Source organism: Ovis canadensis, chromosome 13 (genome assembly GCF_042477335.2).
Source record: "Ovis canadensis isolate MfBH-ARS-UI-01 breed Bighorn chromosome 13, ARS-UI_OviCan_v2, whole genome shotgun sequence".
Classification (NCBI taxonomy): Eukaryota; Metazoa; Chordata; class Mammalia; order Artiodactyla; family Bovidae; genus Ovis; species Ovis canadensis.
The window spans coordinates 81,156,239-81,176,220 of NC_091257.1; the positions used below are offsets into that span (position 1 = coordinate 81,156,239).

Sequence of the window (19,982 nt, forward strand, 5' to 3'; positions counted from 1 at the left end):
TAAGGGCTATTAATATTTTTAAAAGGTTAGTGGAGATTTTATAAATGTAGTAGATAAGAACTCTTTCAGAGTTTCATGAGATAGGGGGAAGCGTGACAGGTTAAAAAAAACAGCCATCCTCAAACTGAGGAAGTGAGCCTTGTATCAAAAGGCTAAAAAGGGAAAGGGGAAAAGTGTAATTCCTATTCTGTGCCAGAAATTATAGTCTAAGGACCTTATGTTATGTTTAACACTCCTCCCAGGTAGATATCTTCATTTCTTACACTATAGGCAGGAAAAACTTAAGCTAAGAGAAGTTAAGCGACTTTCCTAATATCCACATCTAAGTGAGTAACAATGCAAGGATTTAAAAATTTGACTCTTCTAGTCATAGAAAGAGCCCATAAGCATATCAGATATGGACTCTAGACCTAGGTGGGCCCTACCCAACTGAGTGGCACTGGGCAAAGCATTTTTCCTTTCTGGACCTGTTTCCCCATCTGTCAAGAGAAGAAGTTGGGTAGGATAACATTTTCACCCCCATTTAGAACTGCTGTTCTGTCACCCAAAGTTAGTTAGTGTTAATCGCTCGGTAGTGTCTGACTCTTTGTGACCCAATGGACTGAGCCTACCAGCTTCTCTGTCCATGGAATTCTCCAGGAGTGGGCTGCCATTCCCTTCTCCAGGGGATCTTCCTGACCCAGGGACTGAACCCGGGTCTCCTGCATTGCAGGCAGATTCTTTACCACTAAGCCACCAAGGAAGCCCTCTGTGACCCAAAAGCCCCCTATAAATGTAGCACTTTACATTATTCCCCAGGGTAAGCATCTATCCTCTACCTCAAAAGGCTCTTGCTATAATCCTAAGAGGTCCCCCAGTTATCAATTTATTGAGATTCACTGATTAGCTGAAGTTCACTCAGCAAATCAGTGGGAGGGTGCACTTGGGCCTTATTCCAGGCACAGGAGGGTCTCAGGCTTTTAGCACACCCCACATTATGGGGTTTTTTTTCAGTCACGAAAAGCTCACTGAGATTTCCAGTGCTTAAAAACACTGCTGTGTTACTTTAAATGAAGACAATAAGGGACTATACATAGTACTGGCTTTCTAAAACTACAAGCCGTCTTATTTTCCAGCTTTTCCCCATGACCAAGGTAATTTGTCTGGCCTTTGTCACGCTTTGCCAGAACCGACAGCAGGCTACTAGTTTGTATTCTAGAAGCAGAGTCAGTCACTTTTGGTTTTGGCAAGATTGCAGACAGACAATCAGAACAGAATGAAGGCAGCAAATAGAGGAGGCACTCTTAGGAGGCTGAGCTGGAAGGGGTCAGCTGCAGCTGGTGCTGGAGTAGCGATGACTGGAAAGCGGTAGGAAGTGGCCAGAGGACGGGCTGGGAAGCTAGTGGTGCTCCTATAGCAAGCTGACCCACATCCTCTCTTCTTACCTATAAACTACTGGCTGAATCATGATTACAGCACTTCACAAAGCACCTTCATGTCTAACATCTCACTGGATTATTACAACGGCACTGGGAACAAAACACTGCGGCACTGCCTCACTTCTGTTACAGAGATGAGGAAACCCAGGCTTGAAGAGGTGCAACGGAACGAACAAAAAACACAACTAATACACGCAACAGCTCTAACCAAAACCCAATTTTCTTCTGATCCCAAACGCTTACTCTGTGCCCTGTACCATACTTCCTCCCAGGTCATCACAGATGAAAAGATGTGGGTTGGTAGAAAAGGGAAAGAAATTCAGCTGACTGCCTCACTGTGCTCTTATCTCCGGTCCTAAATTACACTGTGCAGTCAGGATCTGGGCACAGGCTCGAGGATTAAACGTTAATATGAAGTTAATAACAAGAAAGCCCAGATTTGGAACTAGAGTCTGCCTTCACCCATTAATTCAACTGAGTAGGGGAGATTAAGTCTGTAAATAAATCACTTCGGTTCAAGGCGGGATAAACATGAACATACGAACTGGACAGACTCTGAGGCATTTTCTCCGCCTCAGCTGTTGTTCAGTCATTAAGTCATGTCTGACTCTTTATGACCCCACGGACTGCAGTCCACCAGGCTCCTCTGTCCATGGAATTCTCCAGCAAGAACACTGGAGTGGGTTGCCATTTCCTTTTCCAGGGGATCTTCCCGGATAAGGGTTAGAACTCGTGTCTCCTGTACTGGCAGGCAGCTGCTTTACCACTGAGCCAGGAGGGAAGCCCCTCAGGAGGTCCCTCGGGAGGGAGGCTAACCACAGTACTGATATTTTGAGCCAAATAATTCTTCATCATGGGGGCTGTCCTGTACATCACACATCGTTTAGTAGCACCGCAGGCCTCTACCCACTAAATGCTATCAGCACCTTCCCTCCTACAGTTGAGACAACCAAAAATACCTCCAGATATTGCCCAGTGTCCTCTGGGGGGCAAAAATCAACCCCAGCTGAGAACCACCGCTCTAAGGGTTACAGAGGTTTAAGGCAAAAGTCAGTTAATGCAAGTTGTGGGTGCTGAGGAAAAGTTTCATGGAGGAGGTCATATTTGAACTGGACCTTGAAGAACAGATAAAGTTTCTATAGGTGAGGATGAGAGAATAAAAAGAAGGAAGTCTAGAAAGGGAGAACATAAAAGCAAGATGAGAAAGCAGTGCTGAAAAATGCTCTAGTTCAGCAAGAAGAGGAGCTTCTGTTGGCAACAGGGGATCAAATATCCACTGGAATCACATCACGGGTAGCTGTTTATCAACTAACAGTTACAAGATACACAAACACATTAAGAAGCAGCCAACAATGCAAGATACTAAAAAGATTGATATGAACAGTTTACGAGTCAAACCAGTGGTGTTTTCATATGTCCCATTCTGTCCTACCCAGGAGGACAGAATGCTGCCCGAGTGTCATCTCTTACATTGCATCTAGTGCACATTACATTTAGCCAGCATTAAACGAAGCTTGGGGCTTCCCAGATGGCACAGTGGTAAACAATCTGTCTGCCAGTGCAGGAGATGCGGGTTCGATCCCTGGCTCGGGAAGATCCCATAGAGTAGGAAATGGCAGCCCGCTCCAGGATTCCTGCCTGGGAAATACCATGGGCAGAGGAGCCAGGAAGGATGCAGTCCATGGGATCGAAAAGAGTCGGACATGACTGGGCACACTGAGCACAGAGCAAATGAGGCTCGGAACCAGAGCGGAGGCGGGCGAAGTAACTAGGGACCGAGACGGCCAGGAGTCTCCCAAAGGAGTCAGAGAGTGCTGGGCCTTGAGAGGACAGGTTCTGGATAGCTGGAAGGGAGGAGAGGACCTTCCAGGTGAAGACGTCTGAGTTGGGAGAGAAATAAATATACACAACATATCCAAGGGACAGCCGGAGAGCAGCACAGCTGGGAAAGACGACGAGGCTGGTCAGAACGCTGAGCACACGCACCAGACTTCACTGTGTGGACAACCACACTTCACTGTGCTTCCCGAGAAGCAAAGTAACAGTCTTTTAAAATGTGGCATCCTGTCCAATAGTTCTCTTAGCTGCACATTAGAAAGACTTAGGGAGCTTTGAGGGAGGTCAATACCAGGCCCCAACCCTAAGGATCCAACTTAATCGGGCTAAGATAGGGCCCAGTATGGTTTTTAACATACAGTTAAAGCTGAGAACCACTGGTCTACAGATATGCCTAGAAATTGAAGTGATTTGCCTGAATTCATGTATTCAGCTGGGTGTGGGGTTGGGACTGGCTGGCGTCTGGATTCCTATTCCAAGCTCTGAAAGATATCACAGAGTCCTGGGCTAAATTCCATACTTCAGTCTTTAAGAAGCATAATCTGATGACTTGGCTCTCAAGTTTTGCCAGGGTTAAAGCCTGAATTAATCTAATCATAAAACTATTGACTTAAGTATCCTCTCAAGTGTCTAGGGTAATGGATGCTGGTTTCATTGCTGTCTCCTGAGGGCCCTTAGGAAAAGAAAGGGTCTCAGGAGACTCCCCAGAAAGCCAGATAAACAAGCCAAACCACCCAGCTCTGTGGAAGAAACAATGGCTTTTTAAAAAGCAGCTAGCTCACCAAGCTTGTGCACCACATAAAGGAAAGTCTGGGTTACTCTGAGAGATGCTATGCCATAAGCAAAGGCGGGGGATGGGGGAGTGATCAAAGACGCTTGAAGCATCCTTGCAGAAACTCATTTTTACAGTAAATATCTCTACCAGGCCTCAGCCCTGGATAAGGGCTATCCACACACCTTGTGTTTTTCTGAAAGGAAGAGAACAGCACCCCTCACAACAGGCCCACTCCTGCTGTGTCACTCCTGGATTCTGGCAGCAGGTGGTGAACAGGAGGTTTGCAGAGACTGCCAAGCTGGGAATCTGAGTCTGCCTGTATCATCATCAGATTAATTCCAGGGTATCAGTACAGATAACTATTAGAACAAAGCAACACACATCTCGGGGCGTTCTTTTTCACCTCACACACCCATCAACCAGTTGATCCCTTCTAACGAGGGGATCACACTAAAGTAACTCTAGAAGAAGAAGCGCTACCCTCTGCCTTCAACTCTTGAAGGACACAGCTCAGGACACTAGGAAAGCTACTGCCGGCAAGCACTGGTACATGCTCTTGGGATGGGTTCCAGGTTCCCGCCAGCTCTAAGACAGAATCCCGGAAAACAACGTGTTCTTCAAGACAGCCGGAGTGGAGGTAAAGGACAAACAAGAGACCTGAGAGGCAGCACTTAAAGCTCACACTAACTTCATGCTCATGATATATTGATCACTTACTTTATGCTAGATACCATAATATGCACTTTATTTGTCCATTCATTATTTCTTTATATTTCCTGACACACTTATAAGATAGTCCATTAGTAATCCTTCTCATTTTACAGATGAAGAAACTGAGGCGCGGAGAGGTTTTGTAATATGCCAAAGGTCACACAGCTAGCAAGTGGCACAGAAAGGATTTGAACCTGAGCAGCCTGCAGCTAGAGCTTTGGCCGGCCTCTATAAACGACTTTTCCCACTGGATCCCAACTGATCATTAATTTTTCTACTTATTTGTTTCAGGTTTGGCTACTAGAACCTATCAGGATCTTAATGATCAAAGAATTTTGAAAACTGAGAACCATCCAACAAAATTTAGGTATTATTATCATCACCATTATTATTAATGAACAGGGGAGGCTTGCACCTATCTGAGGATATTTGAAAAGCAATTACCCTTGGACTGTCTCATCACCCAAAGTTACATTCCAGGCAACCTCCTGGTTAAAACCATGTCCCGACAGAAAGGTTTAAAAGAATCAACATCTTTAGGACTTCTCTGCTGGTCCAGTGTCTAAGATTCTGTGCTTCCAACCCCCGGGTTCGGTCCCTGATCAGGAAACTAACTAGATCTCACATGCTGCAACTAAGACCTGGTGCAGCAAAACAAATTAAAAAAAAAAAAAACACAACAGATACTGCAAAACTTATAACAGCAACCAAAAGCACCTTCTAATAATTAGTAATAAAATCAAGTATGAAGAGTGGCTGTATCAGAAATTTATCCTTGGCTCAAATGAAAACTCAATCTGTAGACAGTGGGCATTTTTAGGTGGTAAACGATTAACAACCAAATGACAGAGCTAAACTTCTCTACTTGGGAAATTTATTTTCTTTTTCTATATTACATCTGAGGGATATAAAAAGTAGCACCTCCAAACAAAAAAAAAAGTGGGGGAGAAAGCCTGCTCCACATCATGTTCTCTACCAAGTTTAATAACATGACTTGATAGTTTTCTGAGGACTGTTACCTAGAATTCAACTCAGAATGTAGTGAAGCCGTATTTCTTCCAAAGCACACCCCACTGAGCCATGAAATAGCCAACAACCATGGATATTTATTTAAGACTGATAATATGTCAAACTCTGTGATGCGCTTTGGGAACATGACAGAATTCTGCATCACTGTAACATCTCTTCACTGAAGAGATAAGATCAAAAGACAAAATACCCAATTTTGTATGGCACTTAAAATATCCTCCAGTTCTGCTGACAGCCCAGTGGTTAGGAATCTGGGCTTTCACTGCAGTGGTCCAGGTTCAACCACTGTTGGGGAGCTGAGATTCTGTGCAGCGCAGCCAAAAAAAAAACCAGTCTCCCATACACCTCAGTTAATTTCACATTAATAAGATGACAATTAGTGGCAAAATTGTAGGTAAATTATAAATACAACAGAATTAGCACTGTGGTTAAAGAAGAAAAAAAATCATTTACCAAAGAAAGCCCTGGTCAATACTCATATTAAATCTAGGTTAAGTATCTGTGTGCTATTTTCAAGCAGTCTCTTAAAAACAGAAAGTGGGGTTGGGGTAGGAAGGTTTAAAAAGTTCTATCAGAATAGATGACTGGATATCCAGTTCAGCAGTAAACCTAAATGTTATCAATCTGTGGACTTGAAAGTACTCAAAACACCCCTTCCTTTCATCATCTCTATTCAGCCTTGTCATTTCCCCCTCGCCCCCCACCCCCACAATCTCTCATTTGCCTTTTCCTTATCTTTCTGACTATCCTCACTTCTTGCCTGGATTTGTTCATTCATCATTTATCAAGTGTCTATTACCTGCCACACACAGAACTAGACCCTTGCCCCTCATCTTAGGAAGCTTACGTGATACTCAGCAGAGCTGCTGTCTGCCCTTCTCGATCACCAGACTGCAAGCTTTAGCAAAGGCTTTGTATTTCCAGAACCAGCAGCATCTGGCACACAGCAGACACTCTAAAAATGTCTGTTGTGTGACACTAGATTACTTTAGCAAGCTCTTTTTTAAATCCATAAATATTTTAGTACATATCTTCAAAAACAACTCTTACTTTTCTTTCCTTTTTAAAACACGAAAACAGTATGTGCACAATGCAAAAATAGTACTGAGAGCTATGGAGTAAAAAGTGAATTCTCCAACCCTCTAAATCCCACTCCCAGAAATGACTACTATTACAGTTTGGAATGTATCTTTCCAGAACTTTCTTATGGTGGTATACAACACACACAAATATACGTTTTCTGGAACAAGTTCTTTCACAGTTTCTGACTCTAGTTTTTCAACTTTCTAATCCAGCCCAAGTTCTCAAAGTGCTGTCCCTGAATCAGGAGCATCAGCAGCATCTGGGAACTTGTTAGAAATACAAATTCTCAGGCCCCACCCCAGACCTACTGAATCAGAAATTCTGGAGATGGGGCCCCCACAATCTGTCTTAATAAACTTCAGGTAATTCTTATACACACTAACGGTTGACAACCACTGAACACAAGCAAGTCACCCTGGTCAAGCCAGTTTTTTTAAATTGTCTCTTAAATATTTTATTGTCAGGTGTGGCAACCATGCTTTGGTTTTAAGTGTTAGGCACTTAGTCGTGTCCAACTCTTTGCAACCTCATGGACTGTAGCCCAACAGCCTCCTCTGTCCACGGAATTCTCCAGGCAAGAACACTGGAGTGGGTTGCCATTCCCTTCTCCAGGGGATCTTCCCGACCCAGGGACCAAATCTAGGTCTTTTGCATTGCAGGCAGATTCTTTACCATGTGAGCCACCTACCATCCTACTTCAAAATGCGTTCCTTGTCCTGTTGATTAATTCTGACAGTACCAATCTGTCAGAGTCCAGAAAGGCCCTCGATCCTCCCCAAAGTGCTCTCTGTGTCACAGCTCATACTGATGCCTCTTGACATACCTAGTCCCTCTACCATATAATTTAACAACTAGGTATGCACTGTCTCCAACGTTAGAGACGGGTTCTTTAACTCCTTCCCAACAGACCATAAGTTCCCTGAAGATGTGAATTGTATTTCTTTCACCCCTTCCTCACCCGTTTCACAAATATTAAGAGTTGGGCTTCCCCGGTGGCTCAGACAGTAAAGAATCCGTCTGCAAATGTGGGAGACCTGGGTTCAGTCTCTGGGTTAGGAAGATCCTCTGGAGGAGGGCATGGCAACTCACTCCAGTATTCTTGCCTGGAGAATCCCCATGAACAGAGGAGCCTGGCGGGCTACAGTCCATGGGGTTGCAAAGAGTCGGACAAGACTGAGAGACTAAGCACACATACAAGGATGAATTCACTGGAATACTGATAAACTTTTAGTGGATAAAAAGTCTACATTCAAGTTGAAGCACCAGTTCTATAACCCTGGCCTTGGACAAGTTCCCTTCTCAGGAAGAAGTCTACAAAAGCAGCACAGCTGGACTCAATGACTTGATGCTTCCTTTCAGCCTTGGGCAATGTATAATTTTATGAAATGTCCCACGTTGGAATATCGTATTCCATTATGTTTGAGTATACAATTATACACATTGCTTTGCTTATAATGCTATTATGGTGATTTTTAGATGAGTTACAGTTAGGAATAGTATTTCCCAGTTAGCTAGTAAGCTCTTTGAACAAGAACTATGAGAATCTTGCACCATACCGAGCACCATTCCTTACACATAACAGCTCAATCTATTTGCAGATTATTTGGAAAAAAATCTTTTAATTATTTATATGGAAAGCCTATGCAACCATCTACAGCCTCCCAAACGGCCCTTTGAATATTTATTGTTATAAGTACTATGAAGATTTATAGTAAAAATTTTGAGTACTCTAATAACACTGGGGCAGTCAGCCACATAAGGCAAAAGAAGGTAAAACTGAATCCTACATGTATTTGTGCTAGTCACTCAGTCATGTCTGACTCTTTACAACCCCATGAACTCTAACCCTCCAGACTCCTCTGTCCATGGGATTCTTCTGGCAAGTATAATACTGGAGTGGGTTGCCAGTTCCCTCTCCTACATGTATTCAGGGACAGACTAAAAACCTATAAGCCTGAGGCTACCTTCGTGCAAAATGCAAATAAAAATTGCCCTGTACACTTAAGTGACATATACCAATTCCACTCTTGGGGATAAACAGGCTTCTTGACTTAGAACCTTTTTCTGCAAATTTTCAGACACAAGAGGGTGGACTAGAGACCTCTGAGTGGTCAGTTGTTGAATGACCAGAAGTTGAATCTAAAGAGAAGGCCAGCAAAAAGAAATTGAAGGGCAGAATGAAGGAACAGAAGGGCAGCAGGAAAACATCACTCTTTGAGTAATACAAAGGAACTGTGGAAATTCACTGATTCTTTCCCAGGGCCTACAGTGAGCCAAGCACTTGGGACTGCAAAGATGCTCCCTGACCTCAACAGGCTAATAGTTCTAAGAATAAGACTGAATCCTCTACCCTACCTACCTATCTACCTACACACACACACACACACACGCACACACACACAAGCGCACAGGCACAGATGTATGTGTGTGTATGTAATTCTAATTAGGAAAATCAAGCAAGGAAGGCTTCACAGAAAAGGTGGTAAGTTAATGGAACTTTGAAGTACGCAGGAGAATTTGCTAAGGACTGGGAGAAAAAAAAGACAGTTTGAGCTATTTATTGGGAAAGAAACATTCCCATATTTTTACAGCTGTTCCTTTGGGAACTTGAAATCGGTTAAGCTTCTTATATTCTACACTACTTTGTCAAGGATCTCTTTCTCTTTTTACTTCATGTTAAATGAGAGGTTCAAGCCCAGCACTGGAATAGAGCCAGAAAGCCCCAGGATAAGGGGAGTGCTCACCAGATTTGTTCTTTCACCTCCAAATCCAACCAGCCCAGCTCTATCAGTCTTGACCTCCTGGCAGCCAGAAAAGGAAGGGTAATAACATCCTTTGGGGGCAAAATCTGGACCCAAGACAAGGCTTACCTCTGTTTTGCCAGTAAGCCACCGTCCCTGCTCCTAAACCAGGAGGTTCCCAGTTTACCTGACAGAGAGGCCAGCTCTGCAGGAAAAAAGCTGCATGAAAAGGAAAGAGGACGCATCTGATGGCAAGCGCTGAGGTACTGAGATAATCTTAAAATGTTTACGAAGATCCCTGGCACACTGGCAAGCGCTGGGTGAACGTGAGCTCTTAAGAACAATGCTATTACCATTATTACAGTTAACACCTCAACTGTACTTCATCAACAAGAAAATGCCGTTTTTGCAGCCTACTTTTATGACGTTGAAGAATCTCCGGAGATGCGAGTGTATTTCAGATTTTTTCCAAAGGAACAAAACCGCACTAGCTTGAGAGCCCCCGACCCTGAGTTCCAGAGCCACTCCAGCCTCTGGTCTGGCGCGTGACCTTGGGCAGGGAGCCTCACCGCTCGGTGCCTCAGTTTCCTCATCTGTAACCAGGGGTTAAGAAGCTGCTCCCTCTCATGGTAGCCGCGGGGTACAGCCAGAGGGTACTCTTGACCGCACCAGGACCCCACGGGTGCAAGGCGAGCTCTTGGCGCATCTTCCAGGTTCCCCACCCGCCTATCCGGCTCCCGGGCAGACGGAGCAGACGAATGTCCGACACCGAGGCCCACCGAGCTCCGCCGACTGCAGAGCAAAAGCGGGAAAGGGGGTCGCGCCTGCGGAGGGTCCGAGGCTGAGGTGCTGGGCACCCAGAGGCTCGGCCGCTGCCGCCTGCACGCCGTCGCCAGCGGGTTCGCCGTGAGCCCCGCCGCCCAGGTGAGTAGCGGCCGAAAGAGGCCGGGCTGCTCCGGGTCCCCAGGCGACGAGGGCGGAGGGCGCCCGAACACTTGGAGGAGGCTGGCAGCGCTCACCCAAGCCCCGGCGCGCTGGGGTGATGAGGCAGGGAAGGAGAAGGAAAAGGGAACGACGACCCCACAGGCAGCACGGCGCGCCCACAGCCAACCAGGCTGAGGCGCTCACACTCACCTGAAGCTCGGGCAACCGCCGTCAGCGCAGCACCGGCGGCGGCGGCAGGAGTGGGGCGGGGAAGGCTCTGCGCCCGCGCAGGCGCGCTGAGGACGCCAGGCAGCGCATGCGCACTCTGCTTGCCCGGCTGGGGAACTATGGAGGTGGTGGTTGAGTTGGCGCCATCTTCGGCATACAATGATTTTCTCTTATTGTTTGTGGTTTTAGCTTCCCTTGGCTAGCTCTAGTCTTAAAAGTATTGAATGGGAAATAAATAATTCATACGTTTTTACTTGCTGTGCTGTTCTGAGTAGTGTGTTGAAATCTCTGGTTTTGCTCCCTCCCACACGGGAAGTGAATCAGTCCTTTGTCCAGCATACCCACGCGGTATATGCTGCTTGCCCCTTTAGTCTTCTAGTCTGTCATCAGATCGATTGTCTGGATACGGAAGTGTTTGTTTCAAGTAACCCTTACTTTGCTTGATAATGGCCCCAAAGTCCAAAAGTGGTATTGCTAGTGATGTGGAGAAGCCAGAGAAGCCACAAAGGGTGAAAGTTCTCAAATTAGTAAGAAAAAAACAGGTATGCTGAGGTTGCTAAGCTCTGTGGTAAGAATGAGTTTTCTGTCAGGGACTTCCCTGGTGGTCCAGTGGCTAAGACTCTGAGCTCTCAATGCAAAGGTCCTGAGTTTGATCCCTGGTTGGTGAATTAGATTGCATGTGTTACAACCAAGACCTGGTGCAGTTAAATAAATTTTTTTTTTAAATTGAATTTTCTGTAAAATTGCAGGAAAAAAAAATTGTGCTTTTAGGTCACACTTCAAACTGCTTAAGTTAGGGCCACAGTGCATAAAAGGTGCTTAGTTAAGAATGAAATACACCTGAAACTATCACAGCCTTAATAAACTATTCCTTGTTGTTCAGTTCCTAAGTCTCTACAACTCTTGTAACCCCATGGGCTGCAGCACACCATGTTTCCCTGTCCTTCACTACCTTATGGGGTTTGCTCAGATTCACATCCATTGAGTCAGCGATAATATCTAGCCATCTCATTCTCTGCCACCCTCTTCTTTTGCCTTCTCTCTTTCCCAGGATCAGGATCTTTCCCAGTGAGTCGACTCTTCACATCAGGTGGCCAGAGTACTAGAGCATCAGCTTCAGCACCAGTCCTTCCAGTGAATATTCAGGGTTGATTTCCCTTAGGATTGACTGGTTGGATCTCCTTGCAGTCCAAGGGACTCTCAAAAGTCTTCTCCAGCACCACAATTCCAAGGTATCAGTTATTCCACGCTCAGCCTTCTTCATGGTCCAACTCTCACATCCATACATGACTACTGGAAAAACTGTAGCTTGGACTATACGGACCTTTGTCAGCAAAATGATGGCTTTGCTTTTATAGTAATAAACTATACTTCAATATAAACTTTTTTTAATGAAAAGGCATTAAATTTATGAAAGACACAAACAAAATACATATTTTGATTGATGTGTTGCCCCAGAAAACACTGAATCTATTGTTAAACTGAAGTTCATGTGTCCCACTGTCAGTGAGGCCAAACAAACCAAAATGTTGGACTTTGGAGCAGAGAAACATTGATTACAGGGCTAAGCAAGGATCAATCAACCTGGGCTCAAAAGACCCAAACTCCCCCATGGCTTTCAGGGAAGGAATTTTAAAGGCAAATTTGGGGGTGAGGGATACAGGATGCATAACTTTCTTCTGATTGATTGGTGGTAAGGTAACAGAGTGATGTTTCAACTTTGTGGTTCCAATCAGTCTGGGGTATACTGCTGTCCTCATGCAATCACCATCTTCCACCTGGGTGGGGCTGGGGTAGGGGGTAGGTCTTAGTTTCTTTATAGCAACTCAGATGGTTCTGTATATCCCTTAAGGAGGAACAAGGACTCTTTATCACTGAACGATTGTTTCCTGGTTGCTTTTCTTTTCTTTCCGCATTGCTCTTTGAAACTCAAGAGGCCTAGGAGACCAAAGTCTTTTTCTACAGACAAGAAATGGGACGTCGAAGGGCTTTTGTATGCAGGAGGGCCCCAGTGGCCCCTGCTTGGTTCCAAGTCATTACAAAGACTTCAGCAAGGGATCCCCTGAAGAGTGACACCAAGCCATTTACTGAAAATAAGGGATGGTTGGGGGCTTCCCTGGTGGCTCAGATGGTAAAAAATCTGCCTGCAATGCAAGAGACCTGGGTGTGACCTCTAGGTCAGGAAGATCACCAGGAGAAGGGAATGGCTATCCACTATTCTCGCCTGGTGAACTCCACAGAGAGAGGAGCCTGGCGGGCTATGGTCCGTGGGATCACAAAGACCTGGACACAACTGAGCAACTGATACTGACATAAGGGAAGGTCAAACAGATTCAGCAATAGTTTGGACTGGAAAGTAGAAAAATTACTGGGGACTGTGTCTGCCAATGAAAAAAATGATACCAATCAGGACCCTGTGGGGGGTTCCTGGGAACAAAAGCCTTTCTTTGTCCCACATTTCTTTGTTGTTGTTGTTTTGGGTGCACCACACAGCTTGCTGGGATGCAGAGATCTTAGTTCCCCGACCAGGAAATGAACCCAGCAGACCTGGCATGAGACCACAGAGTCCTAACCACTGGACCACCAGGGAATCCCCCTTCCCATTTCTTGATTACAGGAAATAGGCCTCATTCATAACATGAACTTCCCTGAGTTGCAAAGTCAGGTTCAGTTCAGTTCAGTCGCGTCTGTTTGCAACTCCATGAATTGCAGCACGCCAGGCCTCCCTGTCCATCACCAACTACCAGAGTTCACTCAGATTCACATCCATCGAGTCAGTGATGCCATCCAGCCATCTCATCCTCTGTCGTCCCCTTCTCCTCCTGCCCCTAATCCCTCCCAGCATCAGAGTCTTTTCCAATGAGTCAACTCTTCTCATGAGGTAGCCAAAGTACTGGAGCTTCAGCTTTAGCATCATTCCTTCCAAAGAAATCCCAGGGCTGATCTCCTTCAGAATGGACTGGTTGGATCTCCTTGCAGTCCAAGGGACTCTCAAGAGTCTTCTCCAACACCACAGTTCAAAAGCATCAATTCTTCAGCGCTCAGCCTTCTTCACAGTCCAACTCTCACAAGGCACGTTCAAACTGTTGCTAATTAGAGACAAAGGTCCATACAGTCAAAGCTATGATTTTTCCAGTAGTCATGTACTGATGTAGGAGTTGGACCCATAAAGAAGGCTGAGTGCCGAAAGATTGATGCTTTTGAACTGTGGTGTTGGAGAACTCTTCTCCAACTTCTCCATCTTGGACTGCAAGATCCAACTAATCAGTCCTAAAGAAAATCAATCCTGAATATTCATTGGAAGGACTGCTGCTGAAGCTGAAGCTCCAATGCTTTGGCTACCTGATGCAAATAGCTGACTCACTGGGAAAAACCCTGATGCTGGGAAAGACTGAAGGCACGAGGAGAAGGGGACAACAGAGAACGAGATGGTTGGATGGCATCACTGACTCGATGGATATGAGCTTGAGCAAGCTCCGGGAATGGTGATGGACAGGGAAGCCTGGCACACTGCCGTCCATGGGGTCACAAATAGCTGGACACAACTCAATGACTAAACAACACTTAGAGAAGGGAGGGGATGCAGAAGCAAGGAACAGTCAAGAGAAACAATAGAGCAGCCTTGGGGCAGGTCTCAGTATCTTTTGAGCTATTTTGCAGAAACCCCCACCAGATGGGAGAAATCCCAGACCAGTTGGAACCAGGTTGATGATGTTGACTTCCACTTCACCACCAACTAATCAAAAGATTATCCATCAGCTAGTTGATCACGTCCTCTTTGAATCATTACTATGAAACTTCTTACTACCTGCTCCAGGTTGGGACACACCATTTTGAGGTCATTAGCCCACTGATCCCCTTTGCCTGGTAAAGCAATAGAGCTATTCTTTCCTATTTCACCAAAACCTGTCCCTGAGAATTAATTTGGTATCAGGGTAGAGGCCAGATTTGGCTTCAGAAGCTGTTGCCACATTTCCATCAGAGGTGAAGAATTTGACTGAAGAGGAAGGAAGGGATACCATCCAAAGCAAGTCTTCATGTGATGAAACTGGGTTCTTCTGGAAGAAGAATCCCAACAGAACCAAACACCATCCGGGAAGCTCTTTTTTAATCATGAGCCACCCATTCTCCTTGCTTGGCCCTTTTGATAAATCTTTCTCTGCTCCAAGCTCGTGTTTGAGTTTGTTTGGCCTCATTGTGTGTCAGGCACAAGAACGTGCAACAAATCTACCGTCATAAAAGTACAAAGGAAGCACTAGATCATAAAACTTGGAAAAGCAGATTAACTCTGGTATTACTGGCAATGCTACAGAGCATATGTTGAAGGCAGGAGTTGTATACAAAGACCCAACAGGTTTTCAAAAACAAAACCAAGAATTATCTGCTTGTATTCTTACAACATAATCCAGCTAACAGTTATCTTGTTTATGGAATGATTCTACCAATGCTTCATTCCAGAAATGAAAAATATTTGGAAAAGGAAAGGTTGGAATTTAAAATCCTATTACTAATAGACAATGCACCTGGTCATCCTGAATCTGTTTGCTTTGAAAATGTCAAAGTTGTATTTTTATCTCCAAATACAACCTCAATGCTTCAGCCACTTGACAAGCCATCAGTTGGTCAAGGCCACATACACCTGCCCAGTATCTGATGACATATGGTCAGCAATTAATGCAGATTTTAATCCGGACACAATGCAGTGCTTGAAATCATTACTATTGCCAATGAATAACATTCATCAGAGATGCAGTAAGTGAATTAAAACCACACTCTTAATGCCTGCTGGAAGAACTTATAAAGTCATGAATGATTTTAAAGGTTACTGAGGTTCGATGGAGAAGTTAGGAAACTCATTCACATAGCAAGACAAGCTGATGCCAGAGGATCTGCCAACACGCTTGATGAGAAAGTAGAAGACCATATTGAAGGGCACTGAGAAGTGTTAACAATGGAGTTATTGGACAAACTTGTGGAGCCATCTACTGAGAAAGAGGAAGGCAAAGCAACTGAAGCAGAATCAGCAATGTGGACACTACTGAAATTTGCCAAAATGTTTCAAATTTCACAATTTCAAATATATGGAATATGACCCTCAGATGAAAAGAAGCATCATAGCAACTACTCACAATCACCAAAGGATTACAATTGCTGCAGCAACACTTCAATGAGTTAAAGAGACAACTCCAATTACAATGTTTTCCCAAAAGCTTTCAGCAACCACCTTCAACTGTATCTTGTGGTTCCCCAAAATCATCTACTCAGACATCCAACCATGGACACTGTAATGTCTCAATGATCCTCCTCCTGATGTACAGTTAGAAAGTCAATAGTAGCCTAAAGCTATGTCACAATGCCTCACTTAATCACATAGGCACTATATCATCTCACATCATCTCTGAGGAAGGTAAGTACAAGACAATACAACATGTTGAGAATGAGACCACATTTACCCAAGTTTTATTACAGTATATGGTTACAATTGCTCTATTTTATTATTGTTGTTGTTAATCTCTTAATGTGCCTAATTTATAAGTTAAACTTTATTGTAGGTAAGTAAATAGAGGAAAAAACTTCGCAATTACAGGGCATACTATCTGCAGTTTCAAGCATCCACTGGGGTCCTGGAACATAATCTCCCTCAGTTAAGAGGAAAGTACTGTAGTTGTCCTGCTTCGGAGTCTCCTTGGAGAACCTTTAACTAGAACTGCTCAGAGGGAGGGGTGTTGAGAGCTGTGTCTGGCTGGCTTCTGCCCTTCTGCCAAGTTACATCCTTATGGAGCCCCTAAGACCTCTCTACACGGCAAGGCCTCCTCCTTTGACATGGGCCTAGAGTGGTACCCAAGGTCACGTGGCACCGAGCACTGTGCCTGGCATCAGGAACAGGCTTAGTCAATTTTGGTGAATGAACCAGTAACTTAAGAACTAGATATAGCACAGGGAACTCTTCAATACTATGTAATGACCTATATGGGCAAAGAACCTAAGAAAGAGTATGTGTTTGTGTGTGTATACATATATATGTATACACACACATATACACATATATATATCTGATTCACTGTGCTGTGTTGCAGAAACTAACACAACATTGTAAATCCACTATACTCAAAACAAAATTAAAAAAAAAACAAAACCAAAACTAAAATCCAAAACAGGGCTCCTAATTCCCAGTCCTCCATTGTATCACCTCTACTACAACCACCAGTCACACCATTTCCTCTGAGTGCAACCTGAGTAGATTTTCCCAGACGATTACATTAAGCAATCAAAATGTACACAATATATTCCCTTCCTTGAAAGAGTTTATAATATAACCTATTATTTCCCTAGTATTAAATATCACTGATTAAAAGCAAGATACTTGTTAACTAAAGTAGGGCAAAAGGAAGAATATTACCAAACATCTCTAAGGCTCCAACTATCTGTAGCATTCACCAAGTACAATTCCTGAACCAAACTTGGGGGGAGAAAAAACTAGTACCTGGGCACAGCTTTTACTAATTATTGTGTTAGTTAACATTTCCTGAATGCTACATGGGTTCTAGTTGACCCTCCACTCCTATCTTTATGTTCTTGGTTGGATTATTAAGCCCCTCCATGCCTGAGTTCAACTATAATGAAAAAAAAAAACAAAAGAGGCAATCTCAAGTTGTGGTGTGTATGTATATAGAATGCTCAGATCTTATTCTTTTTCTGTGCTCTATTTTGTATGGTTATTAGAGATACAAAGACACTTCTTAATTCTTATAAACAAAACTTCCAAAACACTAAGGACTTCCCTGGTGGCCCAGTGCTTAAGAATCCACTTTCCAATGCAGGAGACTTGGGATTGATCCCTGACTAGGGAACTAGGATCCCAGATGCCACGTGGACTGCATGCCACAACTACAGGTCCATGTGCTCTGGAACCCACATGCTGCAAAGGAAGAACCAATACAATCACAAATAAATACGTTTTAAAAATGTAATACAGTGTACTAAATAAAATGGGGGGGGGGGGGAGGTACAATCACCTTTGGAGAGAGGTGTCCTCTCCCCATTTCACAGAAAGGAAATTGAGGATAAGGATGAAGATTCACTCCAAACTACACTCTTTCCACTATATTATTCTGCTTCTGAAAGAGTGGCAATTAAACACCACTCCTCTGATTTTTAAAAGCTTCCTTGGGGCCGTCCAGTTTCCCTTCATGCTCTCCTCTGGACAACATTATCTTATTCTTAAGGCTTTAATAACTAGGTTATTGTTAACTTCCAAATTTTACCCCTAGTCTAGGTTTTCCTACCCAATTTTCTACCTGTATATCCAACAATCTAGTTGAAATGTTTGGTATGCCAAATTTAACTGAGAATTTTCCCATTTAATTAACTGCTCATTATCTACCCAGTTGGAGTTTTTACCTTCCTGCATCCACATTCTTTTATTTTTTAGGCTCTTACCACACAACTGCACTCATCTCACATGCTAGTAAAGTAATGCTCAAAATTCTCCAAGCCAGGCTTCAGCAATGTGAACCGTGAACTCCCTGATGTTCAAGCTGGTTTCAGAAAAGGCAGAGGAACCAGAGATCAAATTGCCAACATCCGCTGGATCATAGAAAAAGCAAGAGAGTTCCAGAAAAACATCTATTTCTGCTTTATTTCCTATGCCAAAGCCTTTGACTGTGTGGATCACAATAAACTGTGGAAAATTCTGAGATGGGAATACTAGGCCACCTAACCTGCCTTTTGAGAAATCTGTATGCAGGTCAGGAAGCAACAGATAGAACTGGACATGGAACAACAGACTGGTTCCAAATAGGAAAACGAGTACGTCAAGGCTGTATATTTTCACCCTGCTTATTTAACTTATATGCAGAGTACATCATGAGAAACGCTGGACTGGAAGAAACACAAGCTGGAATCAAGATTGCTGGGAGAATTATCAATAACCTCAGATATGCAGATGACACCACCCTTATGGCAGAAAGTGAAGAGGAGCTAAAAAGCCTCTTGATGAAAGTGAAACAGGAGAGTGAAAAGTTGGCTTAAAGCTCAACATTCAGAAAACAAAGATCATGGCATCCGGTCCCATCACTTCATGGGAAATAGATGGGGAAACAGTAGAAACAGTGTCAGACTTTATTTTTTGGGCTCCAAAATCACTGTGGATGATGACTGCAGCCATGAAATTAAAAGACGCTTACTCCTTGGAAGAAAAGTTATGACCAACCTAGATAGCATATTCAAAAGCGGAGACATTACTTTGCCAACTAAGGTCCGTCTAGTCAAGGCTATGGTTTTTCCTGTGGTCATGTATGGCTGTGAGAGTTGGACTGTGAAGAAGGGTGAGTGCCGAAGAATTGATGCTTTTGAACTGTGGTGTTGGAGAAGCCTCTTGAGAGTCCCATGGACTGCAAGGAGATACAACCAGTCCATTCTGAAGGAGATCAACCCTGGGATTTCTTTGGAAGGAATGATGCTAAAGCTGAAGCTCCAGTACGTTGGCCACCTCATGTGAAGAGTTGACTCACTGGAAAAAACTCTGATGCTGGGAGGGATTGGGGGCAGGAGGAGAAGGGGACGACCCAGGATGAGATGGCTGGATGGCATCACAGACTCGATGGACGTGGGTCTGAGTGAACTCCGGGAGATGGTGATGGACAGGGAGGCCTGGCATGCTGCAATTCATGGGGTCGCAAAGAGTCGGACACGACTGAGCAACTGAACTGAACTGAACTAGTTGCGGCAAGTGGGATCTAGTTCCCTGACTAGGGATTGAACCTGGGCCTTCTGCACTGGGAGCTTGGAGTCTTAGTCACTGGACTCTCAGGGAAGTCCCCCATCCACTGTTCTTTAACTTGTCAATCTAATTCTTATAGCATTCCTGTGCTATAGAGTCTATCATTCTCCCAATCTTACAAATAAGAGGTTAAATGACTTTTTCTCAGTCACTAAGTAGCAGTTAGGCTTTTAACATGGAGGTGACATGCCTGCTGTGTTCCAGACACTATGAATGACGCCCCCTACTCACTCACTGCTAACTCCCAGCCCAGGCAGTCACTCTGCACCTGACCACTGCAGACTATTAAAGAGCACAACTGGTCTCTAATATCCACACCTACTTGGTTCTAACTGTTTTTGAAAATAAAGTTCTTCAAAAGTGAGGGGACATACATATCATTCAGTTCAGTTGCTCAGTCGTGTCCGACTCTTTGCGACCCCATGAATCACAGCACGCCAGGCCTCCCTGTCCAT

At 44.2% G+C, this 19,982-nt stretch overlaps 1 protein-coding gene across 4 annotated transcripts in view; it reads right to left on the reverse strand.

Annotated features, from left to right (window-relative positions):
* Window positions 1–11,099, reverse strand: part of NDRG3 (NDRG family member 3) — a 60,555-nt gene extending 49,456 nt beyond the window's left edge. Inside the window, exon 1 of one of the 4 annotated variants that reach the window (XM_069548503.1) lies at window positions 10,728–11,099. The gene's annotated coding sequence lies outside the window, so the exon portion shown is untranslated. Of the gene's footprint in view, window positions 1–9,722; window positions 9,813–10,612 lie in introns of those variants that run through there. The other 3 variants (XM_069548507.1, XM_069548505.1, XM_069548506.1) reach the window with 3 other exon arrangements.
* Between the last annotated feature and the right edge of the window lie 8,883 nt (window positions 11,100–19,982).